We start from the raw sequence: 8,802 nt of genomic DNA on the forward strand, positions 1-8,802 counted from the left end.
CACCTGATGCAAGGAACTGACTCATTTGAAAAGACCCTGATACTGGGAAAGATTGAAGGCAGAAAGAGAAGGGGACGACAGAGTATGAGATGGTTGGATGGCATCACCAACTCAATGGACATGAGTTTGAGCAAGCTCCAGGAGTTGGTGATGAACAGGGAAGCCTGGTGTGCTGCAATCGATGGGATTGTGAAGAGTGAGACACAACTGAGCAACTGAATTGAACTGAATCCTCATTAACAATGTTGTGATAGTTTCAGGTGAACAGCAAAGGGACTCAGCTGAGGATGTAAATTTTAAGTATATAAAAAGAGTTGTACATTTCATTTGAATACCAGGGTTTTGAGAGGAACTTATTATGTATTCAATATGATATACAAAAGATCCCAGAATATTCCCCCAATACAATTAAAGACAAATCAAAAGACCTAGTATTCATTAATATTCATATATGAAACTTGGAGAGGAATCAAAACCATGAACTGAAAAAATATTCAGTCAGTAAGTCGCATCCAACTCTTAGTGGCCCCAAGGACCTCAGCACACCAGGCTCCTCTGTCCCCCACTGTCTCCCAGAGTTTGCTCAAATTCATGTCTATTGAGTCAGTGATGCTAACTAACCATCTTGCTGGTCTACATGTTTAGTTTCACTCATTTTTTCAATCCATAATTCAAAATAGATTTCAAGAAGAATTGCACAGAAGCTGATAATACCCTGCTTTGCTGAGAAGCCTGCATAGGGCACTCTTGATGTCTTTGTTCCTCAAGCTGTAGATGAAGGGGTTCAGCATAGGGGTGACCACAGTGTACATCACTGAGGCTGCTGTATACTTCCTGGGAGATTGTGAGATGGCTGAGGTGAGGTACACACCAAGGCCTGTTCCATAAAATAAGCAAACAATTGCTAGGTGAGAGCCACAGGTGGAGAAGGCTTTATACCTTCCACCCGATGATGGTACTCTCAAAATAGAGGAAATAATTTTATAGTAGGAGAAAAAGATCCCTGAGATAGGAAAAAAAACCATAGATAGTGCCAAAGAAATAGATGATTATGTTATTGATCAAAGTGTCAGAACAGGCAAGCTTGAGGACTTCAGAAGGGTCGCAGAAGAAATGAGAGATTTCCACATCCTTAAAGCAGGCAACTTGTAACACAATCAAATTGTGCAGCTGGGAGTCCAAAAGGCTAACAAAAAATGACACCAAAACTGAGGAGCAACAGGTGCGTTGGTTCATGATGACCATGTAATGCAGTGGGTGACAGATGGCCACAAACCTGTCATAGGCCATCACAGTAAGAAGCATACTATCCATACACGCAAAAAAAGATAAAAATAGACATCTGTGTCAAGCAGCTTGAATAGGAGATGACTCTGCTGTAAGTTTGGATGTTCACAATCACCTTGGGGACTGTGGTGGAGATGAGACTGATGTCAGCCAAGGACAGGTTGAAGAGGAAGAAGTACATGGGGGTGTGGAGGTGAGGGTCAGAGGTAATGGCCAGGATGATGAGCAGGTTCCCCAGCACAGTGACCAGGTACATGGACAGGAAGAGGACACAGAGGAAAGGCTGAAGTTCTGGGTCATCTGAGAGTCTCATGAGGAAGAATTCTGAGACACTTGTTAGATTTCGTGGTTCTGTGTAGCTTGACCACCTTTTGAACAAGAGAAGGTTGGAATAAAGGAAAGGAGGACGTGGACATACAGCTCTCTGTCCATATTTTGGATTCAAGTGATTCACAAGTAAGGTATTCATCTTTGGGGTCAGTGCCTTCAGCAGTATTTCTCAGTGTGACAAGTCTTATCTTCTTAGAAATATTTCCTAATTTGTTTCTATTATTCTCGTCTTACTATACTCATTTACTTTAGAAAAACTCAAATGAAGAGTTACAGAAGGACGTTAGAAATAATAGTAAAATAACCTACTTCTTTATGAAAAAAATATAGAAAAAGATTTACCCTTCCTACTTTAACAAAAAAAGTCATTCTAATTTTAAACATTTAAGAACCAACTAAAGATACCTTATTTTATTCAAACACATTGATAGTTATTCCCTTCATTCAAATATTGATAAATGCTCTAAAAAAGGCAGGAGTGAGTGTGTCATCTGGATTCTACATTATTGAAAAAACATACATCCCAATAAAAAATGAGAAGCCCTAAATAGCCATTTCTCCAAAGAAGACATACAGATGGCCAACAAACATATGGAAAGATGCTCATTGTTGCTAATTATTAGAGAAATGCAAATCAAAACTACTGTGAGTTATCATCTCACTCTGGTCAAACAGGCTATCATCAAAAACTATGCATATTATAAGCATTTTGTAAGTATGTACATATACCACATTTTCTGGATCCTTTCATCTGTCAGCAAACACTGTAGTTGTCCATGTACCTTTTCTATTATGAATGTGTGTGTGTTCCTGGTCACTTCAGTCATGTCCCACTCTGTGACCCCATGGACTGTAGCCTGCCAGGCTCCTCTATCCATGGGATTATCCAGGCAAGAATACTGGAATGGCTTGCCATTTCCTTCTCCAAAGGATCTTCCTGAACCAGAAATCGAATCTATGTCTCCTGCATTGGCAGGTGGATTCTTTACCACTGAGCCACCTGGGAATCCCCTTCTATTGTGAATAACACTGCAATAAACATGTGTATTGATATACCTAACCAAGATGCTGGATCATTTCCTTCATGTATATGCATAGATATGGGACTACTAGATCATACTGTAATTCAATTTTTTTAAAGCTTGCTTTTTATTAGTTTATTTACTTGCCAATTTATTTTTGACTGTGCTGAGTCTTTGTTGCTGCACTGGGTTTTTCTCTAGTTGAAGCAAGTGGGGCTACTCTCTAGTTGTGGTGTGTGGGCTTCTCATTGCAGGGGCTTCTCTTGTTGCAGAGCACAGACTCCAGAGTTTGGGCTCAGTAGCTGTGGCACAGGGTCTAGTTGCCCCGGGGCATGTGTGATCTTCCCAGACCAGGAACTGAACCTGTGTCTCCTCAGTTGGAAGGTGGATTCTTTACCACTGAGCCATCAGGGAAGCCCAGTAATTCTATTTTATTCACTATTAGTTTTTAACTTTTTGAGGAAATTCCTTACTGCTTCCATCATGGCTGTACCAATATTCATTAGCATCAAGCATGTACAAAGGTTTCCTTTTCTCCAAATTCTCACCAACAATTTTTGGCTTTTGTTTGTTTGATAATAATTGTCCTAACCAACATGTGGTGATATCTTATTGTGGTTTTGATTTGTATTTCTCTGATGATTAATGATGTTGACCTGGTAGTGTTGCTTTCCTGATCATAAACACTCTTATTTACAGATGAGGAGTTCAGCACTGAGGGAAGGTCCCACATCCCTGGCAGAACCCAGCTTCTTATGTTGATTTAAGAGATTTTCATGTCAATTCTTCCAGATAAAGGAACTGCAATTCTCTTACTTCCTCTCCTTGAAGGTAATTCAGGTTCATTATTTTGGCATGTCACACTATTATATAATTGAAAAAAATGTGATATAGATACTATGGTTAATGTCATCTTCCTCCACTTCCTCCTCATTGCTACATTCAGGATCATTTGAAGTGCTCAAGGAGAAGTTTAGAGACCCATTTGCTGCTCTATTGGGGGAGATGCCAGCCAGAACCAGAACTAGGGAGAGCAGAAACAGAACTCTGCATGAGAGTTCTCACAACCCAATCAGAACCAAATACATAAACTTCCTAGAACTCTATGCCAAAATTCTGTATATAGGTGCTTTCTCATCTTTCTATCCCAACTGTTCTGTTTGAGTTCTGTTTGAGTGGTAAAGAATGATCCCAACGATCTTCAATCCCCATCTCCCCTCTGTACTTACTGGACTAGGCGGCATCTCTGCTGAAGCATGATCAAGAAGCACAGACTCACTGCCCCTCTCCTGCCTGGTGTGTGATGAAGTCTCAGGGCTTCTCCTCAGGATGGACAGAAAGACAGACTCAGGCTGGACCTTCGGATGCAGGTTCCTACAAAGGACAGAAACATAGGCATGGAGCCACAATACAGAACAGGCAAATATATTGAACTGGAGGCACTGGCCAAGTATTTACAATGGTATGACCTTAGGGCTCCTTGCCCAAAGCTCGTAATTAGCCAGTTGGTCTATGTTGTCCCAATCTCTGGAGACTTGTTAATGGTAACAAAACAGGAAAAGGAGAAAAGTGAATGTCCTTGGAAGAGCTTGAATTCTTCCTCTCTTTAGGAGGACATTCACCTGTACTCCTTTCTTCTTACTTTCCAGTGTAGGATCTTAATACAAAATTCAGACCTTTTATTTCCCCAATTTAACCACTCATGTGATTGTCATATCTGTAAATCCATTGTACTAATCACAGAGTCTATGCAGCGTTAGGTGTTCCACACCAATAATGTGATACACTTCCTCTTTTCTCATTTAATATTAATCTCCAAGGATATTTTCCTATTTTCATTTCCTTAGCCTTTGCTTGGGTTGTCATTTAATATGATAGAGATATAGGCTTTTTTCTGCTCATTTAAGTGCATTTTCATTTGTAAGTTTTTTATCTAACTGAGTTACATTGGCATATTAGAAAATTATCAATTTTTAATTATTATTTGGTAAAGTGAAAGTGTTAGTCACTAAATCATGTCCCACTCTTTGCCATCTCATGGACTGTAGCCCACCAGTCTTCTCTGTTCATGGGATTTCCCAGGCAAGAATGCTGGAGTGGGTTGCCCTTCCCTTCTCCAGGGGATGTTCCCAAGCCAGGGATCAAACCTGGGTCTCCTGCATTGCAGTCAGATTCTTTACCATCTGAGCCACCAGGGAAGCCTGGAAACTGATTATTTGGTAATCAGTTAACATTATTTGGTAACTGATACTTAAATATCTCAGAGGGCCTCCCAGAAGATTGCAATCAAGGTTTCAGCAAGAGCTGCAGGCATCTCAAGGATTGGCTGGCAGAGGCTCACTTTCAGCTCACTCACTGGGCTATTTGTAGACAGATTGAGGTCCTGTTCTGCTTTTCAGCATATTCCCAAATTCATCCCACCACCACAATCTCAATAAAAATTCCCTGGACACAAAGTAGCAAGTGGGAAGAAGACCCCACTCGACAGCTTCAGGTCAAGTAGTCTCAAGCAGACCCCTGGTTTCTGATACACTAGGAGAGCCCTTCCATCAACATCAGGACAACCTGCAGACATTCCATGGACAAATGTAACATAATTATGTTCCAAGTATTTCTGACATTTTCTAACTAGAAAGGAATCAATTCACTCCAGAATCTACTTTGTTTGGATTTTCTTGTGTTCTCAGCTCTGGAAGACTTTAATAAAATGTGAATTTTGGCTTATGTGCTTTTTCTAGGGGACTACAAGGGATGTGGTAAAATAGTGATTAGCTCTTCCCTGTCCATCCTACATGATGAATTCTGAAGGAAAAAGAAATCTTCTCACATTCACTGATGTGAACGTGAGAGATTTCTAACCACACTTTTTTTCTTCCATTTATTTTTATTAGTTGGAGGCTAATTACTTTACAATATCGTAGTGGTTTTTGTCATACATTGACATGAATCAGCCATGGATTTACATGTATTCCCCATCCCAATCCTCTCTCACACCTCCCTCTCTACCCTGTCCCTCTGGGTCTTCCCAGTGCACCAGGCCTGAGGACTTGTCTCATGCATCCAACCTGGATAACATGGATAAGGAAGCTGTGGTACATATACACCATGGAATATTACTCAGCCATTAAAAAGAATTCATTTGAATCAGTCCTAATGAGATGGATGAAACTAACCACACTTTTAAAAATCACTTTATTGCTTGTAGAATTTTTTAAACTCAAACATTTATAAGTCTTAATCTTATAATTACCACTAGAGGAAACGTGTATCCCATTGATGGTTCTAAAAATAATAAACACAAGCAAATCATTCCTTTTTTCTCTCTCAGGAGTTCTTGGAGATGTCTATAGAAGACAAGGTTTCCAGGAAAGAGGAAAATACTGGGTAAATAAATGTTAGATTGTCTTCACTTTTTATTATAGTATAGTGAATAATTTATCCAATGTTATACAAAACAGAGCTGTGCCTAATCTCTACCTACACTGTACTACCATTAATATATGAATAAATCATATTCAGTTTCCATCTTGACTTGGTCAAGGTCTCACTGTGTAAACATAAAAATGGCATGGTAAGTCAGGCATTCAGGATAAAGTACTAATAGTACACAATTAATTAATTTGAAATGTATCACCCTCACAGAAGATGATAGGAAAGACATTGATTTTATTTCTTACCATGCACATATATTATCTGTTTAAACTTAGAGTGTTTAAGGTTCTGTGTGATCAAAAATGAAGAATTATAATGCATGAGAGTAAAAAATACTGTTTCACAAGGCTACAAATTTCCTGATGGGGAAAATAAAATTTTCTGCCTGAAAAGTATACTAGTTGAAACACTGCACTTGCCCATGAACATGGTGAATATGATACTTTACAGTTATTTATTCACTACTATGTCTTAAGATTGTTCTAATAAGTACTTTTGGCTAATTCCTCTAAACCACCCTCTCAGTTAAGAACTTTTGTTATCTCTATTCTACAGATAAGAAATTTGAACAGAAAGATGTTTTGTATTATACTCAAGGTGACAGCTTCTAACATCAGGTTAACATATGTATTTCAAGATGCTCACTTAAAATTATCTTCATTATCAGGAGGACATCAAGATGGTGAAGTAGGAGGATGCTGATCTCAAATCCCACCACAAATACATCAAAGATACATCTATATTTGGCAATATTCTTACCAAAAACAAACTGGAAATTGTCAGAAACAGTTTTCTTAAAAAAAAAAAAAAAAAAAACTGTACCTGGATTTGGGTAGAAAGGCAGAAGTGATCATGTCAAGATCTATGCCCCTAGGAGGAGACACACAAGAGGAGGGGGAATATAACATAGGTTGGGGAGTGAGGGGTTTTATCACATATTGGGATCTGACACCTTGAGAATAATTCCTCACCTCTCACCTATTAGACTAGCTACTATCAAAAAGACAAGAGTTAACAAAAGCTAACAAGGATTTGTACTAAATGGAATTCTCATGTACTGTTGAATGGAAATGTACAGCCACTACCAAAACAGTATAAAGGTTCCTCAAAAATTTTAAATAGAACTGCCATATGATACAGCAATTCCACTTCTGGTGTGTATGCCCAAAGGAGATAACATAACCATCCCAAAGAAATAACTGGATAACCATGTTCATTACAGCATCATTCAGAAGAGCAAAAAATGGACACAACCTAGTGTCCATGGATGAATTAGGGATAAAGAAAATGTGATAGAAGACATTCAGTACATACGATGGGACATTATTCAGTCATGATATTTGCTACAAAACAGATAAATATTGAGGGCATTATGCTAAGAGAAATGTTAGACAATGAAAGACAGATACTGTATGGTTTCCCTTATCTTTTCAATCTGAATTACTGAATTCATAGAAACAAAGTGTATTTACTCCTATTTGATCAATTGTGAACAATGTGGAAAAACTTTTCATGAATATTGTAGAGTATCTAGGATTAGTATTCAGGTGTGTGCTTTCTAGCATAAAATTTTTGGACTTAACATTTTCTATAATGATTTGCTGTGAGAATTTAATATGATTTAATAAGAAAATGGGTGGTGGTAAATTTAACAGACCATAAACTACAAATTAAACCACCCATACACACATACAAACACAAAGGAGGATTACTTTGGGTTTTTCTAGATTCGACTATCATTTATGTTAGCTTAAATGGATATGCTGATACATTTGTAGTCTTTTTATAATGTAAGTAATTTTTATTAGGTGATATCTCCTCCACAAAACCAATAGGAATTTATCCTTTGTCAAGTATATCTTTTCTTTAATATCAAAGTCTCTCATCAATATGGTTGACAGGTGATTTTTTTTTTCAGTTCTTCTTATTTGTTTAATTAACTTATTTGGTAGTGCCTGGTCTTAGCTGCGGAATGTAGCTTAGCCTGGTCTTAGCATGCTCCCTGATAATGGATCCCTGTATTGGGATCATGAAATCTTAGCCACTGGACCACTACGGAAGTTGTTAGGTAATTTTATCAAGCAGTAAAAATGCAGAGTAAATTAAAATTTCAGCTTTCAAATGGCCAATATTACTACCACAAAAACGAGGTGTGATGCATCTAAGAAGTAATGGATTACCTTGTAAAATTCAATAGGAGCCCTAAGACTCAGTTATTGTGACAGAAGACAGGAAGTCATGGTAGTCAAGTGGAGTCCTAATCAGGCTGTTTCTAGTAAAAGGGAGAAGCTCCCCAGGGTTTCCCTGGTGTCCCAGAGGGTAAAGAATTCACCTGCAAAGCAGGAGATCCAGGTTCTATCCCTTGGTTGGGAAGATGCCCTGGAGAAGGGATTAGCTGCAAACTCCAGTATTCTTGCCTGGAGAACTCCGTGGACAGAGGAGCCTGGCGGGCTACTTCCATGGAGTCACAAAGAATCAGACACGACTGAGCAACACTTTCACTTCCACTTTATTTGCTGATGTGACTCTTTGCAATCCTAAAACAATGTAAAAGATAAATTTATTGTGAAGACATGTGTGACTTCATGTCCTTCAGACATCACTGGAGCCACAGAGCAAATAGAATATGACATCACCACCTATTATCCAGGTGCATACCTCAAACTAAGACATATCCTTGATAACCACCTTTTTCTGTGAATAATTTGCATCTTCCAATTACAGACAACTC

General features: G+C 38.5%; 1 pseudogene; it reads right to left on the bottom strand.

Moving 5' to 3' along the window:
* Positions 1-683: 683 nt before the first annotated feature.
* LOC122700379 lies at positions 684-1,675 on the bottom strand (annotated as a pseudogene).
* Positions 1,676-8,802: the final 7,127 nt, after the last annotated feature.

The sequence above is a fragment of the Cervus elaphus genome, chromosome 9 (assembly GCF_910594005.1).
Source record: "Cervus elaphus chromosome 9, mCerEla1.1, whole genome shotgun sequence".
NCBI lineage: Eukaryota > Metazoa > Chordata > Mammalia > Artiodactyla > Cervidae > Cervus > Cervus elaphus.